The sequence below is a fragment of the Rana temporaria genome, chromosome 7 (genome assembly GCF_905171775.1).
Source record: "Rana temporaria chromosome 7, aRanTem1.1, whole genome shotgun sequence".
NCBI classification, from domain to species: Eukaryota; Metazoa; Chordata; class Amphibia; order Anura; family Ranidae; genus Rana; species Rana temporaria.
Window position 1 is genome coordinate 189,856,484 of NC_053495.1, and position 25,834 is coordinate 189,882,317.

The following is a 25,834-nucleotide window of genomic DNA, read 5'->3' on the forward strand; positions in this document are numbered from 1 at the left end:
TTACTGAAAGGCTTGATGGTGATCGCCTGTCACTTTCAAGAAGTTACTCTGGAGAGATCTGGGTGCTGAATCCTGTACTGCGAGGATTCTGGACCGAAAAGTGTCTCCATCTGTGGGAAGGTCTGTGGCAGAGACTGTACCATTTTCCGTGTGTTCCGTGTGGTGAGAGAAACCTATCCGGGTGCGCAAAACCCACTCTGGCTAGAGTGGCGACGAAAGCTGTGTCACCGGAAGCTAGAGTGTTTCCGGATTGAAACTACGCACCTGAACCTATCTACTTGTTACCCTTCCACCTCTTCATTCACTTCTTATATTCTTTTATCAAGTTCAGAAAATAAATCTGAGGCCTCGTACACACGACAGAGATTCTCGGCAGAATTCGCCGAGAAACTCGGTCAAAACCCGGATTCTGCCGAGAATCTCTGTCGTCTGTACAGTTTTGGCTCGATGGAGCCGCCGAGGAGCTCGACGAGAAAATAGAGAACATGTTCTCTATTTTCTCGTTGGCCGCGTTGTTCTATAGGAGAAGGCGGCCCGCCGAGCTCCTCGGCGGCTTCATCCCAAAACGAGACGAGGAACTCGACGTGCCAAGCACGTCGAGTTCCTCTGTCGTGTGTACGGGGCCTTAGAAAAAGAAGTGCAAAGTGTGGACATTGAACTTTTTCAGCTCTCATCTAGAACCATGGACGGCGAGGAAATATCCAGCAGCTCCTTCGGGGGTAGTGCTATAATAGTCTCACACAGTGGCGGCTGGTGCTCAAAATTTTTGGGGGGGCGCAAACGGAAAAAAAAATTGCAGCCTCACTGTGCCCATCAAATGCAGCCACTGTGCCATCAATTGTCACCACTGTGCCATGCCATCAAACGCAGCCACTGTGCCATTAATTGTCACCACTGTGCCATGCCATCAAATGCAGCCACTGTGCCATCAATTGTCACCACTGTGCCATGCCATCAAACGCAGCCACTGTGCCATCAATTTGCATCACTGTGCCATGCCATTAAACGCAGCCACTGTGCCATGCCATCAAACGCAGCCACTGTTCCATCAATTGTCACCACTGTGCCATGCCATCAAACACAGTCACTGTGCCATCAATTGTCACCACTGTGCCCTTTAATTGTCACCACTGTGCCCTTTAATTGTCACCACTGTGCCCTTTAATTGTCACCGCTATGCCCTTTATTTGTCCCCACTGTGCCCATTGTCCCCACTGTGCCTATTGTCGCCACTGTGCCCAGTCCCTCAATGTCTTCTACCGCCCTCGATGACTGACAGGTGTCTCAGCCAATCAGGTTAAACTAGCCAGAATAGGCCAACCTGATTGGCTGAGACGCCTGTCAGTCTTATACAAGGAGCGCATTCCTAGTGCGCCGACCATCTGAATAGAACAGCGGCAGCGGCGATAATAACATAGATTCGTGCAATGCATGAATCTATGTTATTAGACTCAGTAGCGGTGAGAGCCAGAGGGGGCGGCGCTCCAGCGCCCTCTATGGACGAACCGCCACTGGTCTCACATGTCCCCACACTCCTGCAGCAGATTTCCAGTCGGCAGCATTTCCACATTCTCTGACCTTCTCCCGTAGAATGTCTGCAGTCTCTGACAGTCCTTTGTAGTAGTGTATACAGTAAATATTTCCGGCCTTTGGTGCTTTTAGGGGCCGTAGTTGGGGAGCCTTTTACGTAGAATACCACTGCACTAGATCTTTACCATTAAGGATATAATATAATATTTTTGGGGGGTATATTCTGTCTTGTTGAACTGTGGACTCCTTTCCCAATAAGCCCATACAGAGGCTGCCAAACTTTTGCACGCCAGACAATGTTTACACAGCTTTTAAAAAAGAAATAAAGAGAACTTGAGGCCACAGTCAATAGAACTGCTTGGGATGACTGTACAGGTAACACCAACTATTCACACGTTCAGTGTACATAGGGGAACTAATCTGTTCTGCGGTCAAATGATGTATAGAGCTGTTGACAGGCGACGGTAATCTTAAAAATACATAATTTCCCTAACCCTATAAGAGTCAAACTCCTCACAAGGCTGAGCTGTGTTTATTTTTTGACAGGTCCCTAACAAAGGCTCGGTGGGTAGCGCGGCACTAAGATAACAGAACTTCGCGGACGGAAAGACGCATACAGTACTGGCAGAAACAATATATTGTTGCTCACATTTATCATCCTGACATGGAAAAAATATGAGAAATGTCTCTTTTTCACTGTGTCCTCAACAAGAAGAGGCTATTGTGGAGGCTTCAGATGGCTCTTTCATAGGCCCAGTCGTCACGGATAAGTTCCATTCCATAACAAGGCATTGTGACGTGCCATTAACATCACGCTGTCGAAACAGTTTTCTTCTTCGGTGAAGATGCATCAATCATTTGGGTTTTGTGCTGTTGGATGCTTGTGTTATTTTGATAGATTCACCTTCGTGAGCTATAAAATTCCAGGAATGACAAGGCTTAGGGCGGCGGTGGAATTCTGCCTCTGTTCATTTTTCACACAGCCCCTCGCTAGAGCGGCTAAAATAAATATTCAAAATAAACTGCTCCTTGCAAAGATGACAGACAATACTCTCCTATGCTGCTGGCCGCAACACCAATCTCTGCGGTGATGTGAATAGGACTTATTAGGTGAAAATCCTGCAGGATGTGATACTCCTGGAAGTGTTGGATTCATGGCCTTCCATTGCTCTTGCTGCCTCCATTTGCAGACCTTACTTCACTATTGTGTCATGTATTGATGTAGGGCTTGACAGAGGAACCAGGAAATCCAAACTCCCAAAAGTGTTACTGTATATACTTGAGTATAAGCCGACCCGAATATAAGCCGAGGCACCTAATTTTACCACAAAAACTGAGAAAACGTATTGATTAGAGTTTAAGCCTAGGGCATAGGTGTGCGCAAGGGGTGTGCCAGGTGTGCCTGGGCACACCCTAATCCTGGGGTTGGCAACCCGTCAATCGTGATCTACCTGCTGATCGTGGGCAGGTTACATGTAAACCGCGATCCTTCCTTGCCGACCCCCAGAATCTGGACAAAAAGGGCAGCAGGGCTGGGATATAGTGGAACCGATCTGTAATTTCCTCCTGCAGCAGCTGAAAGTAGGCTTCTCCTCCTCTCCCTCTCCCCAACATTCAGCTGCTACAGGAGCAAAATACAGGGGGATCGGTACCAATATATGCCACCGCCGCCACCCCTTTTGTCCCTGTTCATCTTCTTTCTGCTGCCCGGATCCCCCTTGCTCCACCCCAATGTTTGAGGTGCACACCCTAATACAATAGGCTGCGCACGCCTATGGCCTAGGGTGTCCATGTGCATGCCTCACTGTGCCTCACTGTATCCATGTGCATGCCTCACTGTGTCCATGCCTCACTGTGCCCATGCCTCACTGTGCCCATGCCTCACTGTGCCCATGACTAGACTGACATTTAACATGGGAGTCTATGGAAGGGGTGCCCGGCTTTGAAAAATCGGTGCTCCCGAGCCGTAGGTCCCCCAGACAACAAACTTTGCACACTTGTAGAGGAGATGGGGCTACATGTGTGCCAAGTTCCGGGTCCAGGGGACCTACGGCCGGCCGGTACCAGGTCCCCAAAGTCCGGGAGATCAGGCGCAAAAGGGTGACTCGAGTATAAGCCGAAGGGGGCATTTTCAGCACAAAAAAATGTGCTGAAAAACTTGGCTTATGCTCGAGTATATACAGTATATTCTGTAGGACCTTCAGCTTACAGTTCCTCCTTTTTTTATTTTATTTTGCCAAATGGCAATTTCCAGGGGTCAAGTCCTGGGGAAAAAAGTGTGGGAACTCCCACCCAAGATCCACTCCCCCACCAAAAAAAAATAATTATACGCTCATATGCATAATTACTAAACCGCAAGTTCTTTCTAAATCCTGCGATAACTTGCGGCAGACCTCCGCAATGTCTCCTGGGAACAATGACAAAAGTTCCCAGGAGACATTGCGGCATCGAGGAAGTGACAGAATACCTGATGAATCCATATACAGGGCCAGTAACATAAAGGATTACAAAAGTTTGCCTGTCCCTGACAGTGACTCGAGCTGGGCATCCCCGCTTAGTGAAGGATTGGCTCGGGTGACTCGGCTGCTCTCAGCTGCTCTCATCCTGCAAAGGGAACTGCGTTCCTGCTGTGAAAAAAGTGCAGGAACTCCGTTCCCACGCATTCCCGCAGGACTTGAGCCCTGGCAATTTCCAGTGGGACTAATGCACCATAACCACCAGCCAAGCATTTGGCTCGTGGGTGCATCGTGTCCCCATTGACTTGAATGGGCAAGTGTCACGTATGTCAGGTTTGCCAGGAGATTCCAACCGTCACTCCATTTCTTGACCAGTAGTCTTGTTATCCCAGTATCAGGTGGGGGGACGGTTGAGATACTGCAGCCAGTATTAAGGGACCGTAATAGATGGTGCAAACAGCCTAAAAAGGAACCACCAGAAAATAAATCATGGTTAGTAGAAGCCAAAGACAGGAACCCAGTGGGGGAAAGGACAATCCAAGTCAGCGGACCAAGGCAGAAGTACACAGCTGTCAACCAGAAGGCAGCGTCGGAAACAGGCAGGGTCGGCAACAAGATCAGCCTAAATCCAAGGGGTAATCCAAGAATCGGAGTCAGGAACAAGCAAAGTCAGCAACCAAAAACAAATAGCATCCACCAAACTAGCACGAACGGGTACCTATACTAGGGCAAGGACAGGAAGGGGGAGTGAAGATTTATAGGGTCACTGATCCCGTGACTACCAACAGCTGGTCCCAGGCTGGAGCCAACATCCAAACTCATGGAGCAGAACATAACCAGGATTCTACCATAAAGAGAGTTCCCTGGTGGTTCAGGCAATAGGAGAACACCAGGTCCCAGGATCAAATCCTGGACACAGGCTTCTACTAACCATGATTTTTTTTCTGGTGGTTCCTTGATAGGCTGTTTGCACCATCTATTACGGTCCCTTAATACTGGATGCAGTTTCTCAACCGTCCCTCCACCTGATACTGGGATAACAAGACTACCGGTCAAGAAATGGAGTGACGGTTGGAATCTCCTGGCAAACCTGACATACGTGACACTTGCCCATTCAAGTCAATGGGGACACGATGCACCCACGAGCCAAATGCTTGGCTGGTGGTTATGGTAGTCCCACTGGAAATTGCCATTTGGCAAAAGAAAAAAAAAAGAGGAACTGTGAGCTGAAGGTCCTACAGAATATACTGTATATAGTCAAGTATAAGACGAGTTGGAAGTGATGACAGAATATAACAAGGCATGGAGTGGAACGGGTGCCTTGTAGGAGATTATGGCTGGAAGATGATGATGTCAATCCCATATCTCATACATGTGTAGTATAAGTTCTGGCGCTGTTATTGTTTATACATTGGCAACATTATGATACCCACACTCATGTCACCCACGCCATGGCAAAGATAAGGCAAAAAACAATGAGCACGTGTAAAAGGGCTGCCTTTTCTTGAGATCTCACAATGTAGCATAGTCTTGCCTCCTGGGAAGGCTACGTCACCAGTTCCTTCGAGAGAGATCTTCTTTAGCATGCAAGGGCTTGCATGGTTTTGCTACCATTGGGCGGGCGTTAATGATCTGGGTCTACACGGTGCATGTTGTGGGCTGCCTGGCTGGCAGGGAGTTTTTTCTGCATTTAGTATTTTGTTCTCAGTCTTTAACAGTGTATACAAATCAGGATGTCTGATTTCACTTGCTGTACATTGTCCCAAAGACTTTCAGAAAAATAGGTCAGCAATGGCAGGTTTTCTTTACCTTCAGCTTATGATGAGCCCCAGTTCAGGTGCACACAGATAATGACAATGCCTCTCGTACTCTTTCAGAGCCTGGACAATAGTTTTTGTTGTTTGGGACATTCCGTTCTATTTTGTGTTTTTCATTCAGTAGATAACGTGGGAAACTCAAGGGCAACCGAGTCTGTATTTTGGAAGAAACAGACAGAATGACGCCAATTAGGGGACATTCTGCATACTGACTAAATCACACTTGCTAAACCAACTATATAAAATTAATTATTATTCAGATTTAAAAAAAAGGGGGAATTCTAGTACAGTAAAACCTTGGTTTGTGAGCATAATTCGTTCCAGAAACATGCTTGTAATCCAAAGCACTTTTATATCAAAGCATTTTTTTACAGGATATAAAAGAAAAGAGAGGCGCCTCTAAGTGTAGCAATAAGTTGCTAAATGTTGTACCTTCATTAAATGTATCCATATTGCTACACTTAGAGACTCCTCTCCTCTTTTTTATACTCAGTTGTGACATGACGCTACTCTTATATCAAGACATCGCTTGTATATCAAGGCAAAATGTATTAAAACATTTTGCTTGTCTTGCAAAATGCTCTCAAACCAAGTTACTCTCAAACCAAGGTTTTACTGTAATCGTGTTCCTTTCAAACAAGGCAAAGATTTACAATTCTCATTCTGGCTCAGTAGAACTTTCTTAGAACAGAAGATATTTGCATGCCTCCTTTCATCACATATCCACATAAATAAGAGGATTAGTTCTCATTTCTGGACAGTAGGGAGATCCATGCAAACCATTGCTTTATGCTCCATTGGCTAGATGCACACCTTGAAGCACTAATATAGTGCAATTATAGAACAATATTATAGACCTATTCATATCCAACTACACACAGTCACCTGGTGCGTAAAAAAGTGAGCTCACAAAAGTGAAGTAATGCAAAAAAGTGCACAAGGTGTACAGGTGGTCCTCCTCAGAAAGAAAGGACCCTAGCCCTGATCCCCCGGGGCGTAAGGCTTCTGACAGGGACTGGGGTACTCCTTGTCCACCTGACCAAAACCAGGCAAACTCCTTTCTTCGGGAGGCCTGATGAAGCAAGGCCTACCCAAGTACTGACTAAGCACTAGATTCAGTGCGAAACGCGTCAGCAGTCAGGTTTTATTTTATTTTGCTGTGACTTGTAGTGCTGTCCTTCTTTTAATAAAAGGCTACAATTTGTTCAGAGTGCGGCTGTCCAGAGACAATCTTTGTTCCTGCTTTGCTAAGTGCATTGCCTGCACCTGAGTTGTCTGCAACGGAGGATATTCATCTGGGTTCCCACCTGGAGCGGCTATTCCCTTTTTCCCTACCCAAGTACTAGGTGGGGCTCCCCCGAAGGGAGACTCCATGGAAGGGGGAAAACCTGACCAAAAGACCACGTGGATTTCCAGGAGGCTTAGAGGAGGACTCAATGGAGAAGGTAGAAGAACTTTAGCTACCCCTAACCTACGTTTAGCAGGTCTGTAACTTGGAGTATGGTAGGCCTTCCTGGCATGGATATGGAGGGACACCAACATCATGTAGGTTTGTGACCCATGCAAGAGAGAGAGCCCTCTGTAGGGCTGGACTGCCAGCAGGCTTAGAGGAGGACTCTCAAGGGAGAAGGTGGAAGAACTTTAGCTACCCCTCACCTAAGTTTGGCAGTTCTGTAGCTTGTAGTATGGTAGGCCTGCTGGCCATGGGTCTGGAGGGACACCTTGTGTGAGGACCCACTCTGGGGGACTCGTGAGAGATGGCACTGGAGTATACTGTACTGGGACGGAGTCTAAGAAGGAAGATGTGATACTGTTTGTGCCAAAATCGTTTTTTAGTAAAGCACTGAAAAGCATCTTGAGTGAACATTCTTTATTCTTGGTAACAGGCCTCAGGCTCACGAATATGTGATATGGTGTGTCTATGGCCAGGTGTATCAGTGACACAATATGGCAGAGTTTCTCTAAAAAACAGGTATGTGATTATTCCATCTGGAGAAGAAGCAGGACAGGACCTGGGCCAGCTTAGGGGGAATGGCTGGCCAGTCCAGGTCCCTTACAAGCACACCTTGAGCTTCTTGCATCAGGTCCCTTCGTCAGGAGAAATGACAGGGTTCCCTCATGGTTCTGAAACGTTGCACTTTTGCGAGTCTCCCAGAGCCCGCCCCATCACATCCCACCAGAGGTGGTTCTGACCAGCTCAGTAGATTGCTTTAAGAAAGGTCTGGATACTTTCCTAAATGTACAGAATATAACTGGGTACTAAGATTTGTAGGTAAAGTTGATCCAGGGTAAATCCGATTGCCTCTCCAGGATCAGGAAGGAATTTTTTCCCCTGCTGTAGCAAATTGGATCATGCTCTGCTGGGTTTTTTTTGCCTTCCTCTGGATCAACTGTGGGTATGGAGTTGGGTGTATGGGATTGTACTGTGTTTTTTATTTATTTATTTTTTTGTGGTTGGACTGGATGGACTTGTGTCTTTTTTTCAACCTGACTAACTATGTAACTATGTAACATCACAGTCTGCCCCTATCACATCACAGTCTGCCTCTATCACATCACAGTCTGCCCCCATCATATCAGAGTCTTTCATTCTCCATCATATCAGAGTCCTAACCCATCACATCAGAGTGAGCCCCCATCACATCACAGTCTGCCCCCATTGCGTCAAGTTATTCCCATCACACAAGTCATCCCTATCACATTAAAGTGAGCCTCCATCATATCAGAGTCTGCCCCCACCACATCAGAGTCATACCCCATCACATCAGAGTCAGCCCCCATAACATCACAGTCTACCCCATCAAATCAAAGTCATCCCCATCACATTAGAGTCAGCCTGCATCACATTACAGTCAGCCCCACCTCATCAGACTCATCCCCATCACATAAGAGTCATCCCCCATTACATCAGAGTCATCCCCCATCACAGGAGAGTAAGTCTCCATCACATTAGAGTTAGCCCCATCACAAAAGAGTTAAGCCCAGTACACACAGTCGGAATTCCCGACAGAAAAAGTCAGATGGGAGCTTTTGGTCAGGAATTCCAACCGTGTGTATGCTCCATCTGACTTTTTCTGTCGGGAATTCCGACAGAAATAGTTCGAGAGCAGGTTCTCAATTTTCCGGTCGGAATTTCCAACGGACATTTTCCCGTTGGAAATTCCGACCGTGTGTACGGGGCATTAGCCTCCATCATATCATAGTCAGCCTCCATTACATTTGAGTTAGCCCCATCACAGTAAAGTCAGCCTCCATCACATTAGAGTAAGGCCCCATACTCACGACCAAACATGTCTGCTGAAACTGGCCCGCAGGCCAGTTTCAGCAGACATGTTTGGTCGTGTGTGGGCGCGAGCGGGCCGAATTCCAGCAAACATTTGCCCGCCGGGCCTTTTCCCAGCAGACAAATATTCCTGGACTTGTTTTAAAACAGCCCGCTGGAATTCAGCCCGCTCGGACATGTACGGTCGTCAGTACAGACCTACCGTACATGTCCAGGCGCCCGCCGTCCCTCGCATGCGTCGAATGACTTCGACGCATGCGTGGAAGCATTTTAAAGGCGGGCCGCCCACGTCGCCGCGTCATTGTCGCGGCGACACCGCGTCATCGACGCGGCGACACCGCGGACACGCCCCGCGTATTGTTTACGCGCAGACTTCTGTACGATGGTGTGTACAACCATCGTACAGAAGCCCTCTGGCAGACATGTATGGCGAAAACGGTCCGACGGACCGCTTTCACCATACATGTTTGTCCGTGTGTACCCGGCCTAAGCCTCTATCACAGTGGTTCTCAACCTTACTAGTGCCGTGACCCCTTGATAAAATTTCCCAAGTTCGGGGACCCCTAACGGTAAAATTATTTTAGTAGCGTGGGTTGTCAGCATCCAAGGCAAGACAAGTAATTTGTGCCCCTAACCCACGGACATTTAGTGCTCCCTGAATCCCTTCCACTCGTACAATATTAAAACCCCTTATGGTACATTTGAGGATGTACCCCTCTATCTCTTTGTTCTCCTTTCTTTCCGTTTCTCCCCCCCCCCCCCATCCCTCTCTCTAGCCGTCTTTCGCTCCCTTTTTCTTTGTTCCTTCCCCTCTTTTTCTCTCCCTTCCATGCATTCTCTATTTTTATTTCTTCTCTTATTTCTTGGTGGGGGGTGGGGTTAGTAGGATCAGTTGCGGTGCTGGCGGGGAGTTCTGATGAGTCAACTTAGGTGCTCTTAATCAAGGTCATCTGCTCATCTGAGAACTGTAGTGGGGACTTTTAATGGTAACTATAATCACAGGTAGTGTTACTCACTGTGTCTCCGCATTCACGCTGTCTCAGACTTTGTAGTGTTACTTAGCAGTGACACCTATGCTGAAATCAGGAGATAGGGTCTCCTCCAGCCCCTCCCACTTCACATTCCTCATGTCAGCTGACTTCTAGTCCCTGCCCCCCCAGCCATACCGTGAACTGAATGGGCGGCTGAGTGGGCGGCTGCGGGCTTCAGGAACAGCCCATGATTTGGTGACCATATCATAATTTGACCCCCCCAGGTTAAGAACCACTGCTCTATCATATCAGAGTAAGCCTCCATCACATTTGAGTTAGCTCCATCACATTAGAGTCAGCCCCCTTCAAAGCAGAATCCTCAGTTCCCCTTCACAACTTCCTACTTTCCAATTCTCGCTCATAGTTGAGCATCATGGCAGGGGGGTGGGAGGCAGAGCAGGTCTGGATGGAAACATAATTGGTTAAGGTTTGCAACACCTGTGCTACAATATCTGCTCCAAATACTACAATCCCTGGCCTATGGGCCCTTGACAAGGTAAATTGTCTGTTGAAGCATTTCAAGAGACGGGATTAAAATGATTTAACTCTTTTTAAAGAACTGTACACAATCCTCTTTGTTTTTCCATAAATCTGTTTTCATCATAATAACCTTCTAGGTACGGCTGATGGAGACACTATCAAAAAGTGTGAATGATCGATTTTATTGGCGTGATCCGGCAGACAGCTCTACAGATGAATTGGTACAATATTCTGGCACTGAGATTTATTTGTCTATCTTTTATTCCTCAGGCCAGATAACACCTATTTCCAATCAATGGGGAGCTGCGAAAGGACGGCGGTGAAAAGCCGGAGAATGTCAATGTTTGTTTAGAATTCAGAAGAGTTGTGAAAAAGACAGCATCCAGGTGTTGACAGCGATCGGGTGGAATTCTGTTCTCTGGGCCGGTAACAGGAAGGTGCTGAGACAGCTGGCAATGTACCTGGCGTTCTCACCTGAAACAGCTCCTAACTGTTTTCCGCAGTTCAGCGCCAATGTGTAAAGAAGAACAGAGAGCGTGCCCTTTGTGGTGAGGCTTCCAGGTGACATCGCGGCTTGTGTTCTAACTGACAAATATCCTTGTTCCCTTCTGTTCAGAGCCGTTCCTCTAGTAAGTGAGATGTAAAAAGAGTAAAAGGCAATTCCAGGTAATGTTCGGCGGTGGCCGCGCGTTCCTCCAGTCCGGAGGTGTACAGGGGACACATAATGGGCACAGCATGGCTCCCGCCTTCTACAACCATTGCCACTGCCCCCAGTAACCTTTCATTTGTCCCTGTGGATTTTTTTAAGTTCCGTTTCTTATTTTAGTTTTAGAGTTACATAGAACCACAGCTGGGAAAGAAACTGCATTCTGCTGAAAATAATCTGTGCGTTTTTATTTATTAACCCTTCTCGCTGCCAGAGCCATTTTTGCATTTTTCTTGCACATGTAGCACTGTCCCCTGTGCATAGCATACTAGCTCATTATGAATTACTTACCTGGGATCGAAGCCCCCGCAGCGGCCCTCGTTCCTCTCCTCCACCGCTGACATCTCTCCCGGAGTGACTTTCCGGGTATCGCGGCTCCGGAGCTGCGATTGGCCGGACCCGCGATGATGTCACTCCCGCGCATGCCTGCGGGAGCCGCCACTAACGGCATGATCGCCATTAGTAGCGGTACGGTCAGTGCGCCTGCACGCTGTTGTCTACGGCGCATGTGTCGTAGACATCAGTGCCTGTCTATTGCAAATATCTCCTAAACTGTGTAGGTTTAAGAGATATTTCTTGTACCTACATGTAAGCCTTACTCTAGGCTTACCTGGATGTAAAAGTGGTCTTTAAGGGTTTACAACCACTTTAAATCACACTTCCTTAATAAAAATAATAATAATAAAAACATAAACAGAGTAAGCGTAGTCAAAACATAGCCAGAGTTCAGGAACCGGATCGGATAGTCAGCCAAGCCAAATTTCATAGAGCCAGAGATATACGTAGTAGAACAGCAAGCAGGATCTGGAGCCAGAAGGAACGTCAGCCAAGCAAGTCTTTAACAGGAGCGCCCGCCGGGCACGCGAGCGGGATTCAGGGGCGAGCGGGGGGCGTGCGTGGCTCACCCTTTGCAGCTATAACAGCTTCAACTCTTCTGGAAAGGCTGTCCACAAGGATTAGGAGTGTGTCTATGGGAATGTTTGACCATTCTTCCAGAAGAGCATTTGTGAGGTCAGGCACTGATGTTGGACGAGAAGGCCTGACTCACAGTCTCTGCTAAGCAGGAACAAAAAATTGTCTCTGGACAGCCACACTCTGAACAAATTGTAGCCTTTATTAAAAGAAGGACAGCACTACAAGTCACAGCAAATTAAAGTAAAACCCGACTCCTGGCGCGTTTCAAAACACGTCAGCAGTCGGGTTTTACTTTATTTTGCTGTGACTTGTAGTGCTGTCCTTCTTTTAATAAAGGCTACAATTTGTTCAGAGTGCGGCTGTCCAGAGACAATTGTTTGTTCCTGCTTTGCTAAGTGCATTGCCTGCACCTGAGTTGTCTGCAACGGAGGATATTCATCTGGGTTCCCACCTGGAGCGGCTATTCCCTTTTCCCTCGCAGTCTCTGCTCTAATTCATCCCAAAGGTGTTCTATTGGGTTGAGGTCAGGTCAGTCAAGTTCCTCCACCCCAAACTCGCTCATCCATGTCTTTCTGGACCTTGCTTTCTGCACTGGTCCAAATCCTTTGGTGGAGGGGGCATTATGGTGTGGGGTTGTTTTTCAGGGGTTGGGCTTGGCCCCTTAGTTCCAGTGAAGAGAACTCTTAGGTGTCAGCATACCAAGACACCGCCGTTCTTTTGAGTGGCATGAACGCGGTGATGTCATTGAGTAAAGCTTGACGAGCATGTGCTTGTCACATTCAATGCCTTCGCCTCCATCTTGCGTCACCCTACCTATTCCGTGAAAGCTACCGCGCATGCGTCAAAGTAATTTAGAGCCAAGGGTTTCCACGGCGACAGGTAAGTATACAGACGCTCGGGTTTCTCGGCAGGGAAACACTGTCGAGAATCACAACGAGAAAATAGAGAGCAGGTTCTTTATTTTTCTCGTCGAAATTCTCTGCAGTTTTTTTGAAACCTGAAAACCTTGTACACACACTCGGTTTACTCGGCAAGAAAGCTCCGCCAGCAGTTTTCTTGCTGGTTCTTGCCGAGAAAACCGTGCGTGTGTACGAGGCTTAAGGCTCAATACGTATCAGCACCCCCCTCGTATGAACTGGCTATGCAGCAATCTATTAGCTAGATTCAGAGAGAGTTATGGCGGCGTATCAGTAGATACGCCGTCATAACTCTGAATCTACGCCGTCGGAAATTTAAGCGTATTCTGGAAACCAGATACGCTTAAATTAGGCTACGATACGAGCGGCGTAAGTCTCCTACGCCGTTGTATCTTAGGGTGCATATTTACGCTGGCCGCTAGGTGGCGCTTCCGTTGATTTCGGCTTAGAATATGCAAATGAGCTAGATACGCCGATTTAGAAACGTGCGTGCGCCCGGCGCATTTTTTTTATGTTGTTTACGTAAGGCTTTTTCCGGCGTAAAGTTAGTCGAACAAAAAGCTGGCCCAGCCAATGTTAAGTATGGACGTCGTTCCCGCGTCGAATTTTGAAATTTTTACGTCGTTTGCATAAGTCGTCCGTGAATGGGGCTGGACGTAATTTACGTTCACGTCGAAACCAATACATCCTTGCGGCGTACTTTGGAGCAATGCACACTGGGATATGTCCACGGACGGCGCATGCGCTGTTCGTTAAAAACGTCAATCACGTCAGGTCACTAATCATTTACATAAAACACACCCCCCCCCCCTGTTCCTCATTTGAATCAGGCGCGCTTAGGCCAGCCCATTTACGCTACGCCGCCGTAACTTAGGAGGCAAGTGCTTTGTGAATGCAGCACTTGCCTCTCTGACTTACGGCGGCGTAGCGTAAATACGATACGCTGCGCCGGGTCAAAATTAAGCCGCCCTACCTGAATCCAGCTATATGTTGAGAACAAAATGGCTTCCAGGATTGTACGTCAGTGACAGGTGCACATCACAGTTACACAACCTGTCCTTCCTGCCAGCCGTAACAGGATAGTCAACACGTCAAATAAATTAGCCGTCCTTTGTAGACATAAGTGACAACTGTTAAATAAAAGCAACCGTACTGCTACACTGACATCGTCTTTATTTACAGTGCGGTATACAAATCCTGGTAACCGCACGTGTTTGCTTAATACTGTTGATATTCAAAATGCAAACGATGAACCAATATGTGATGAGTCAGGGCCGTGTGTGCTCACTCTTCCTAATACTCAATCACACGCTGAGCTCTTCTCTCCATTTATTAGATAAGAATGCAAAACACCCTCTACAGACCTTAGAGTGACACTAAACTCTGGTTTAACCACTTAACCCCCGGACCATATTGCTGCCCAAAGACCAGAGCACTTTTTGCGATTCGGCTCTGCGTCACTTTAACTGACAATTGCGCGGTCGTGCGACGTGGCTCCCAAACAAAATTGGCGTCCCTTTTTCCCCACAAATAGAGCTTTCTTTTGGTGGTTTTTGATCACCTCTGCGGTTTTTAGTTTTTGCGCTATAAACAAAAATAGAGCGACAATTTTGAAAAAAATGAATATTTTTAACTTTTTGCTATAATAAATATCCCCAAAAATATATATAAAAAAAAAATATTTTTCCTCAGTTTAGGCCGATACGTATTCTTCTACATATTTTTCGTAAAAAAATATCGCAATAAGCGTTTATTGATTGGTTTGCGCAAATGTTATAGCGTTTACATAATAGGGGGTATTTTTATGGCATTTTTATTAATATTTTTTTTTTACTAGTAATGGCGGCGATCAGCGTTTTTTTTTTTTTCGGTACTGCGACATTATGGCGGACACTTCGGACACTTTTGACACATTTTTGGGACCATTGGCATTTTTATAGCGATCAGTTCTATAAAAAGGCATTGGATTACTATAAAAAGGCCACTGGCAGTGAAAGGGTTAACACTAGGGGGCGGGGAAGGGGTTAAGTATGTCCCTGGGTATGTTCTAACTGTAGGGGGGGTGGCCCCACTAGGGGAAATTACTGATCTTCTGTTCATACATTGTATGAACAGAAGATCAGCATTTCCCCCCCTGACAGGACCGGGAGCTGTGTGTTTACACACACAACTCCTGGTCCCCGCTCTGTAACGAGCGATCGCGGGTGCCCGGCGGCGATCGCGCCCGAAGGGCACGTGCACGGGAGCCCTAGTGGCCTGCGCGAGAGCCGACGTAGAGCTACGGGTTTTTCGCGCAGGGGAGCAGACTTGCCGCCGTAATATGACGGTGGGCAGTTGGCAAGCAGTTAAAAAGCTATATTCCAGTATGTTTGTTTTTAAAGATGCTATTTAATTAATTTTTAATGTTCAAAACAAACTCCCCCATCCATCCACATCTTCCTGCTTTATTTTGTGGAGAAATCACTTTGAAAAAACACCCTTCTAGTATTTTTAGCCACGGCCATTTTGAGTAAGGGCATATGATCCATGTAGCATTTACTTCCTGCAATCCATCTGCCCTCAGGCATGCATGCAGGAGGGTGTGCTTAGCTGAGAAAGACCCTGCTCCCATGTAGACTCATGAGATGTATGATAACATTTTGGTCTAAGCCAGAAACCAGGAAGTAACTGAAGAAATGTAAAAAAAAAAACGTTTAAAACAAGTACGTATAATGTGTGGCGTCTTCTCCCCTCAGCAGCTGTCAGATTTGAAATCGGTACCCACTATACAGGTTGGTCCAGCTGAAACCCAACCTCTAAATATGCAGAGATCACACCTTATAGCCACTTTACAGGTTGGTCCCATACATACCCAACCTCTAAATATGCAGAGACCGCTTCTCATACACACTTTACAGGTTGGTCCCATACATACCCAACCTCTAAATATCCAGAGACCACTCCTCATACCCACTTTACAGGTTGGTCCCATGCATACCCAACCTCTAAAAATGCAGAGACGGCTCCTCATAGCCACTTTACAGGTTGGTCCCACCCAAACCAAACCTTTAAAGGGGTTGTAAAGGTACAATTTTTTTTTTCCTAAATAGCTTCCCTTACCTTAGTGCAGTCCTCCTTCACTTACCTCATCCTTCCATTTTGCTTTTAAATGTCCTTATTTCTTCTGAGAAATCCTCACTTCCTGTTCTTCTGTCTGTAACTCCACACAGTAATGCAAGGCTTTCTCCCTGGTGTGGAGTGTCATGCTCACCCCCTCCCTTGGACTACGGGAGAGTCAGGACATCTACTAACACACAGCTCCTTTCTTTATCTGCAACGTAGAGAGCGTCCTGACTCTCCCGTAGTCCAAGGGAGGGGGCGAGCATGACACTCCATACCAGGGAGAAAGCCTCACATTACTGTGTGGAGTTACAGACGGAAGAACAGGAAGTGAGGATTTCTCAGAAGAAATAAGGACATTTAAAAGCAAACTGGAAGGATGAGGTAAGTGAAGGAGGACTGCACTAAGGTAAAGGAAGCTATTTAGGGGAAAAAAATGTACCTTTACAACCCCTTTAAGTATGCAGAGATCACTCCTCATACCAATTTTACAGGTTGCTCCAACCCAAACCCAACCTCTAAATATACAGAGACCAATCCTTATACCCACTTTACAGGTTGGTCCTAGCTAAACCCAACCTCTAAATATCCAGAGACCAATCCTTATACCCACTTTACAGGTTGGTCCCAGCTAAACCCAACCTCTAAATATGCAGAGACCAATCCTTATACCAACTTTACAGGTTGGTCCCAGCTAAACCCAACCTCTAAATATCCAGAGACCAATCCTTATACCCACTTTACAGGTTGGTCCCAGCTAAACCCAACCTCTAAATATCCAGAGACCAATCCTTATACCCACTTTACAGGTTGGTCCCAGCTAAACCCAACCTCTAAATATCCAGAGACCAATTCTTATACCCACTTTACAGGTTGGTCCCAGCTAAACCCAACCTCTAAATATCCAGAGACCAATCCTTATACCCACTTTACAGGTTGGTCCCAGCTAAACCCAACCTCTAAATATCCAGAGACCAATCCTTATACCCACTTTACAGGTTGGTCATTCCTAGACCTCTAAATATCCAGAGACCAATCCTTATACCCACTTTACAGGTTGGTCCCAGCTAAACCCAACCTCTAAATATCCAGAGACCAATTCTTATACCCACTTTACAGATTGGTCCCAGCTAAACCCAACCTCTAAATATCCAGAGACCAATTCCTTTACCCACTTTACAGGTTGGTCCCAGCTAAACCCAACCATTCCTAGACCTCTAAATATGCAGAGACCGCTCCTCATACCCACTTTACATGTTGGTCATTCCTAGACCTCTAAATATCCAGAGACCGCTCATCATACCCACTTTACAGGTTGGTCACTCCTAGACCTCTAAATATCCAGAGACTGCTCCTCATACCCACTTTACCGGTAGGTCATTCCTAGACCTCTAAATATGCAGAGACCGCTCCTCATACCCACTTTACAGGTTGGTCATTCCTAGACCTCTAAATATCCAGAGACCGCTCTCCATACCCACTTTACAGGTTGGTCATTCCTAGACCTCGAAATATGCAGAGACTCCACACTTTGATCCCCAGAATTATTGCATTTTTTTAGTTACTGTTAGTACCTATAAAGAGGTTGATGCCAACAAATCTGGGTCAATTGGCATCTAATGGTTTCACCTGGAGGCTTTCTTATGGGATATGGCTTGATTGCTGCATTGCAACTTTGATAACTTTTATTAAACAAGGTCTTCTGTCTCTTTAATATTTTCTAGTTGGGTAGAACACACAATCCCCAACAACCAAGTATTTCACAAAAGACCATACGATATGAAACATGTATTGAAGTATCTGATGTTCACTTATGATTATTTCAATACCACAAAGTTCTGTAATGTAAAAAAAATGATACTTTGACATCCCCCAAATGGACATTTTAACATTTGCCCGACGTTCTCTTTTAATCCCAAACCCTGACCATTTCATCCAGACCCAAACATATATCGCTTTTCCTCCGCTTAACCCAGCGGATATCCCCAGAGAGTAATTCACAGCTATTTCCTACCAGGATGGATGTGAAAACTCAGATTAATAATTACAAGTTCACGAACCAAAAACGTGTTAACCATCCCATTAGAGAAGCATATCAATGTCTCCTCACTCAGCTTTTGCCTGGGGTGCCGAAATTCTAGAGCCAGAGATCATTTACATAAAATGAAAGGGAAGCCATCTATATTTTCAGTGAAAGAACATTCTGAGGTATTATTGTAAGGCTGACTTCATTTTTAATATGACTTCCAAATTTTGGCACACTTGCTGTTCCATATTTCCATGACTCTATTAGTTATACGGTTTTGTGACTTCTCCTTCCACCTGGCAGTGTGTTTGGAATCTCTACAGAATAACTGCTAGGAAATAAAAAAAGCTGATTATGCACATAGAGATTCTATGAGCAAAATGATTCTTGCAGATAGACTGAGATTGGCAGTGTGGGGCAGTCACTGGTCACCACTGACGAGCAAGAAGCACAGCATGCATATGTAATGAGAATGTATGGCTACCAACAGAGCTAGATTCCAACATAGGCCATGGTTTAGGATGGAAGGGATGCCATTGTCTGTCACCCATGCTCCCACCATATTGTTGACCAAGTCTATACACCTAGACTGCCTGAAGAATAGGGAGGCAATGGGCCAGATTCACGAAGATCAGCGGATCTTTAGATCCGCTCGATCTACCTGAATTAAGATCCGCTCCCGCAAGTTTGAGAGGCAAGTGGGTAATTCACAAACCACTTACCTCCAAACTTGCGGAGGCGGATCGTAAAACCCCCGGCGGATTTCTTAGCAACGCGCGGGTTTCAGAATCGGCGTACGCAAACGACGTAAAAAAATTCAAACTCGACGCGGGAACGACGGCTATACTTAACATTGGCTGCGCCTCATAGAAGCAGGGGTAAGTATACGCCGGGAAAACTGCTACGGAAACATCGTAAGAACACTGCGTCGGGTCCGTGTACGTTCGTGAATTCGCGTATCTCACTGATTTACATATTATTCAAAGTAAATCAGCGGGAACGCCCCCGGCGCCATTTTCAAATTGAAAATAAGATCCGACAGTGTAACACAGTGTAACACTGTCGGATCTTAGCCATATCTATGCGTAACTGATTCTATGAATCAGGCGCATAGATAGGACCATTGTAAGTCAGAGATACGATGGTGTATCAGGAGATACACCGTCGTATCTCTTTGTGAATCTGGCCCCATTAGGTTCACTTCTTAGATCTAGGTGTACTGAAGAAAAAAAAACTGATGGGTTAAGATTTCCCTACTTTTTAAAAAACGTTTGGCTTTAGAAAAAATAAATAAAAATAAAATTAAAAATAAAATAGTAATAATAACAATAATAATAATAATAATAATAACAATAATAATAATAATTATTATTATTATTACTATTATTTTGTTAATAATAGTTATTTAACCACTTCCTTACTGGGCACTTAAACCCCCTTCCTGCCCAGAGGACTTTTTGCGATTCAGCACTGCGTCGCTTTAACTGACAATTGCGCGGTCGTGCGACGTGGCTCCCAAACAAAATTTATGTCCCTTTTTTCCCACAAATAGAGCTTTCTTTTGGTGGTATTTGATCACCTCTGCGGTTTTTATTTTTTGCGCTATAAACAAAAATAGAGCGACAATTTTGAAAAAAAAAAAATTTTTTTTACTTGTTGCTATAATAAATAGCTCAATTTTATTTTTTTATTTTTTTTTATCCTCAGTCTAGGCCGATACGTATTCTACATATTTTTAGTAAAAAAAAAAAAAAAAATCGCAATAAGCGACTGGTTTGCGCAAAAGTTATAGCGCCTACAAAATAAGGGACAGAATAATTTTTTTTAATTCTTTTTTTTTACTAGTAATGGTGGCGATCTGCGATTTTTATTGCGACTGCGACATTATGGCGGACACATCGGACACTTTTGACACATTTTTGGCACCATTCACATTTATACCGCAATCAGTGCTATACATAGGCACTAATTACTGTATAAATGTGACTGGCATTGAAGGGGTTAACACTAGGGGGTGAGGAAGGGGTTAAATGTGTACCCTAATATTAGTGTTCTAACTGTGGGGGAAGGGGGGTGACTGGGGGAGGTGACCGATCTGTGTCTCTATGTACAAGAACCACAGATCCGTCTCCTCTCTCCCTGACAGCACCGCTGTCTGCGAGAGCTGGGAATGAGAAATGATCTCATATGTAAACATATGAGATCATCTCTCATTGGCCACACAGATCGCCTAGGAAACGGCTACTCCGATTGGCCGTTCATGGCGATCTGTGATTGGCTGTGTCCAAGGGACACGGCCAGCACAGCAGTTCCCCGCTGCGCGCTCGGGAGCGCGCGCGCGGGGAACGAGCAAAGGGGCGGACGTCAATTGACGGCGCCACGGAGAAATAGAACCACCCTGCGGCCGTCAATAGTCGTACGGCCGTCGGGAAGTGGTTAATATTAATTATATAATTAAAGCCAAAACTTTTCTTTTCAATTGAGTAGGAATTGTAAAGCCTCTAGTCAGCAGTTTTTTTTTTCTTCTGTGCCCCATTGATGAGATTTCCCATCACTGGGAGATTATATTTATTTTATAGATGCGATGGCACATGAGGGATAAGTACTCCACTATATGGGAAAATACCCTCTTAGTCAGTTGTCACTTGAACTTGTTTTGGTGGCAACTCAAAATGTTGGTTTCTCCCTCACTTTTCCTCTTAGTGACAATGGTCATAGGACAAATTGTGAGTTTAATTCTCCCAAACAGGGACATAGACAGCAATAAAAACCTGACTAGGGTTCTAACCATTGACCACTCCGTCCAAATCTAAAACAAACATTTTGGCTTTCAGATACACTTTAACGCCGTGGGGCTGGTTTACTAAAGTCAAATAGACTGCGCACTTTTGCAAGTGCAAAGGCACTCTGTAAATGCATTTGCTCCTGACTGAGCTTAGTAAATGAGCAGAAACTCTGTTGATTTCCATCATCCAATCATGTACAAGCAAAAATGTTTTTCTTTTCCCTTGGAACTGATTGGGTATTCTTTGCAAAGTGAAGCCTTACCTCATTTACTAAACTCTGGAGCAACTGCACTTGCAGAGGGCAACTGCTCTTTGCAAAGTGCACAGTCTACTTGCCTTTAGTAAACCAACCCCTGTATGAATCAAGGTCTACTTGTAGCACTTTTGCATTGTTTCTATAGAATAAAACTAGAATTAAAAAACGTAGAAGTTATAGGACAGTGCAGTGACTATATACAGGTCCTGATAATGTCCCACCAGACCAAACATATTGGGGTTGATTTACTAAAGGCAAATAGCCCTCTGCAAGTGCAACTGCTCCAGAGCTTAGTAAATAATTGGACTTCCATTATCCAATCATGTGCAAGCAAAAATTTGTTTTTTTTTTCCTTGCACGTGATTGGGTATCCTTTGCTAAGTGAAGCCTTGCCTCATTTACTAAACTCTGCAGCAACTTCATTTGCAGAATGCAACTGCACTTTGCAAAGTGAAAAGTCTATTTGCCTTTAGTAAATCAACCCCATAGACTTGGCTAAGCTACAAAAAAAGATCTCCATTTAATTCTATAATATGGAAGTCTTTCTGGAATTAGAATATTTTTTTAATATTAGTAAGTACGTCACAATCGAATTGTGAAAATAATGGCATGCTCTAAGAAGCTTTCACTAGCAGGCAACTTTACGCCGCCGTAGCGCAAACGCCGTACGCCATGCTGGAGTAGTGCAGAGAGGCAAGCATTGAATTCAGCAAGCCAGTGCTCCCAACGCTGCTTCAGCGTGGCGTGGGATTCGAAGGCGTACGCCGGCGTAGGTGGAAGTGGGCGTGACCCATGCAAATGAGGCGTGACCCCATGCAAATGATGGGCCGAGCGCCAGACAGATACGTATCACGAACTGCACATGTGCTGTGACGTGGACGCATCCCCCTTCGCCTGCTCACAACCACGTCGGAACAACTGCCTAAACTACGCCGAATCACTGCCTACGGCGTGAACGTAACCTACACCCAGCCAGACACACGTCCAAGGTAAAATACGCTGGCTTGTGTTCCCTGGTGCAGACCTTTGCATGTCTGCTGCTGGGTTGCACCTCCTTTATGGGGCATAACTTTACACCGGATGTACAACTTACGCGCACCTCTCGTAGCCTGCGTCGGGGGCACGCAGGTTCGTGAATCGCCGTATTTCCCTCATTTGCATGTTTGAATGCTAATCAATGGGAGCGGCACCATGCTCCCAGCCTAAATGTGCGCCCACCCTACACTGGCGTAAGCAAGTTACGTCGGCGGGGTGTAGCCTGGTTTTAGGCGCATATCTATTTGTGGGTCTGGTGCACAGATACGACGCCGCACATTTGCACTTACGTCTGCTTATCTTGTTATACGTCGGCGTAAGTGCTTTGTGAATCTGGGCCTAAGTGTTTTTCTTAGGGGTAACTTTAAACTTTCCTTTTCTCCAAGAAGCTGCAGCACAAGCCTGGTTTGGCCCGGCGCTGAATGCGTTAAAGAAGTAAATATGGAAAAAGTCTTGGGATTTTGCTGAAATGTAATGCCCGTACAGCTTACACGTTCTACCTCACAAGGGGCCTCATAATTATTTCATCATGCAGCAGGAAGCCCTGGTTGGTCGTATATAAACAGCCCAAGGCAGGGACCTCTTCATCGGATAGAGCCTGACATCTGACATCTGGGCGAGTGGCCGCTCGCATGCCACAATTAAGCAGGACGCTCACATCCTGACTAATGCAAGGGTGGCTGTGTGTACAGAGGGGTGGCCCTGAGTGCCCCGGAGGTCTACCGTAATCTCAGACATTTCCAAATAAGAATTGTGCCACATCACTGTCCTTCATCAAAAAGCATTGTGCTAACCTAGTTAAGGTTAAGATAATAAACATATGGCATTGTTATTTCTTAGAGAAATATCACTTTAGCCACAGGAATAGCCCTCAAGTGTCCCTTTTTGGTAACCAAACTCCCCTGTCTTTTTTCTTCTGCAACTCTCCCTCTTTGATATGTTATATAGTCCTATATACATTACTTACTAAGCCAATTTCTGCTTTGTATCTCCAGCCGGTTTATTTGTTTGGGATAAAGAAGGGGACAATTAGAACCTTTGACCTTTTTATTGCTCCTTGTGTTTCCTTTGGCAAGATTTCCCTAATCTTAAAATAAACCTGTCGTCTAACTAATGTTGCCAGTTGCTATGATCAGCCAGATTAACACTCCAAAAAGTTCTCAACATCTCCTCCTTTAGAACCACTGCAATTTATATATAAGGCTATCCATGGTTTTTTTTCAGGGGGAACTTGGTGGGCCTCAGTTCTTCCACCTCTGACCCTTTGGTGCCTGCTCACCACAATCACTTGTAAACACAGAAGTCTGGTTTCTGTGTTTACAAGTGACAGCTCTGCACTCTGTGTGCAACCCTCCTGAACTCTGCATTCTGTATGCATTCCTCTAGAACCACTGCAATCTATATATACTGCTATCCAGGGCTTTTTTTCAGGGGGAACTTGGTGGAACTCAGTTCCTCCACCTCTGACCCTTTTGGTGCCTGCTCACCACAATCACTTGTAAACATAGAAGTCCGGTTTCTGTGTTTACAAGCTCTGCAGTCTGTGTGCAACCCTCCTGAACTCTGCACTCTGTATGTAATGCAATCTTGGTATTTGATGCCCCTTTAAAGCCTCGTACACACGATCAGTCCATCCGATGAGAACGGTCTGAAGGACCATTGTCATCGGTTAACCGATGAAGCTGACTGATGGTCCGTCGCGCCCACACATCATCGGTTAAATAACCAATCAGGGGAGCTGCGGTGGCTCAACGCGATTGGCACTGCGCTGACAAGACATTCACCTCTGCAGCTAGGGGTTCAGATCCCGGTCTCGGCTACATGTGAATTGAGTTTGGTGGTCTCAGCCCGGCTCCCGGTGGGTGTGCTATGCGAGGTAAGACTGCGCTTAGTACGCCCACCCCCCTCCCACAAAAACCATCACACTTACACGCACTCGAAATTGGGTTAACATGCACGCACTTTGACCACGCGGTCTCTAAAAAAGGGAGGCAAAGGACTAACGGGGCTGGTTGAGCAGGCTAGATCCTCTTACTCCCTTATAGGGAGTCCCTCTGCCCCGTTGGGCTTCAAAGCGGAGCAGGTAGGGTGAGCTGTGTGGGAGGACCCCCTCACACACCCGCCATTGCCACCCGGGGCATGGAGAAAGGTGGCAGATTGCCTCTGGGGGAGGCCTGCCTACTCCCAACTCCTGCAGTCCGGCTCCTCTCTCGAGTACATGCACAAAATACACTTTAAAAAATAAAAAAAGCAAAAAAAAATAACCAATCGTGTCAGAACGCGGTGACGTAAAACACAACGACGTGCTGAAAAAAATGAAGTTCAATGCTTCCAAGCATGCGTCGACTTGATTCTGAGCATGCCTGGATTTTTAACCGATGGTCGTGCCTACTAACGATCGGTTTTGACCTATCGGTTAGGAATCCATCAGTTAAATTTAAAGCATGTTGGCTTTTTTTTAACCGATGGTTAAATAACCTATGGGGCCCACACACGATCGGTTTTGACCGATGAAAACGGTCCATCAGACCGTTTTCCTCTGGTTAACCGATCGTGTGTACGAGGCCTAAGACCCTCCTACTGTTCGTGAAATTTGACTGACTACACTCACTATTTGATGTGATTTGGAGGGTGTGAGTAGGGGAGGTGTTTTGGGGGGTCGTGGTTGAGTTCCAGCACCTATTATTTGAGAAAAAAAGCCCTGCTGCTATCTATAACCTAAGTCCTTCATCAAATATCAACTTTTTGAAAGTTGACACATCACCGTTTGGACACACCTCTTCACCAGCCTGTATGCAGGTGTAGTCTGTACTCGACTGAAGCAGCAATGCAGAAGGGGAAGGAGTTTGTGTGGAACTTGGTTCCTCTATGACTTCCTGTGGTCACAGGGAGACAGCTGTCAATTGGACCCTGGTGCCCCATGTGCCCTTGCCGCCCATCTTGGGTCAGGCAGAGTCTATTTAAGACTTCAGATCCATGGTTTGATCCTGCCCTAATGTAGGGCAAGGTTTCGTCTGGCAGGGTCAGTGCTTAGAGGTAGAGAAGGTTCCAGAGGAGTAGGGACAGTGCAAGGACTACACCTACCTCTCTTCAGGAATCTTCCTCTTTGGTTGTGGTCTGGCCAGGCCTCAATGCAGAGGCTGTTGGCATCTCCAAGTCTTCAGACTGCTGTCACAGTTTGTAAGTGGCTTCGGAAGGATATGCCTACCCACTGGGCCTGAATAAGTTGAACCTTTCCACAATACATCTTCGTTGTCTGATTTGGATCAGCGGATCTCTCTGCTGGCGTAACGTATCTCATTTACGTTACGCCACCGCAAGTTTTTCAGGCAAGTGCTTTATTCACAAAGCACTTGCCTGTAAAGTTGCGGCGTAGCGTAAATCACCCGGTGGAATTCAAATTCGGCGGGTAGGGGGCGTGTAACTCAATGGAAGCGCCACCTAGCGGCCAGCGTAAATATTGCACCCTAAGATACGACGGCGCAGGCCGTCGTATC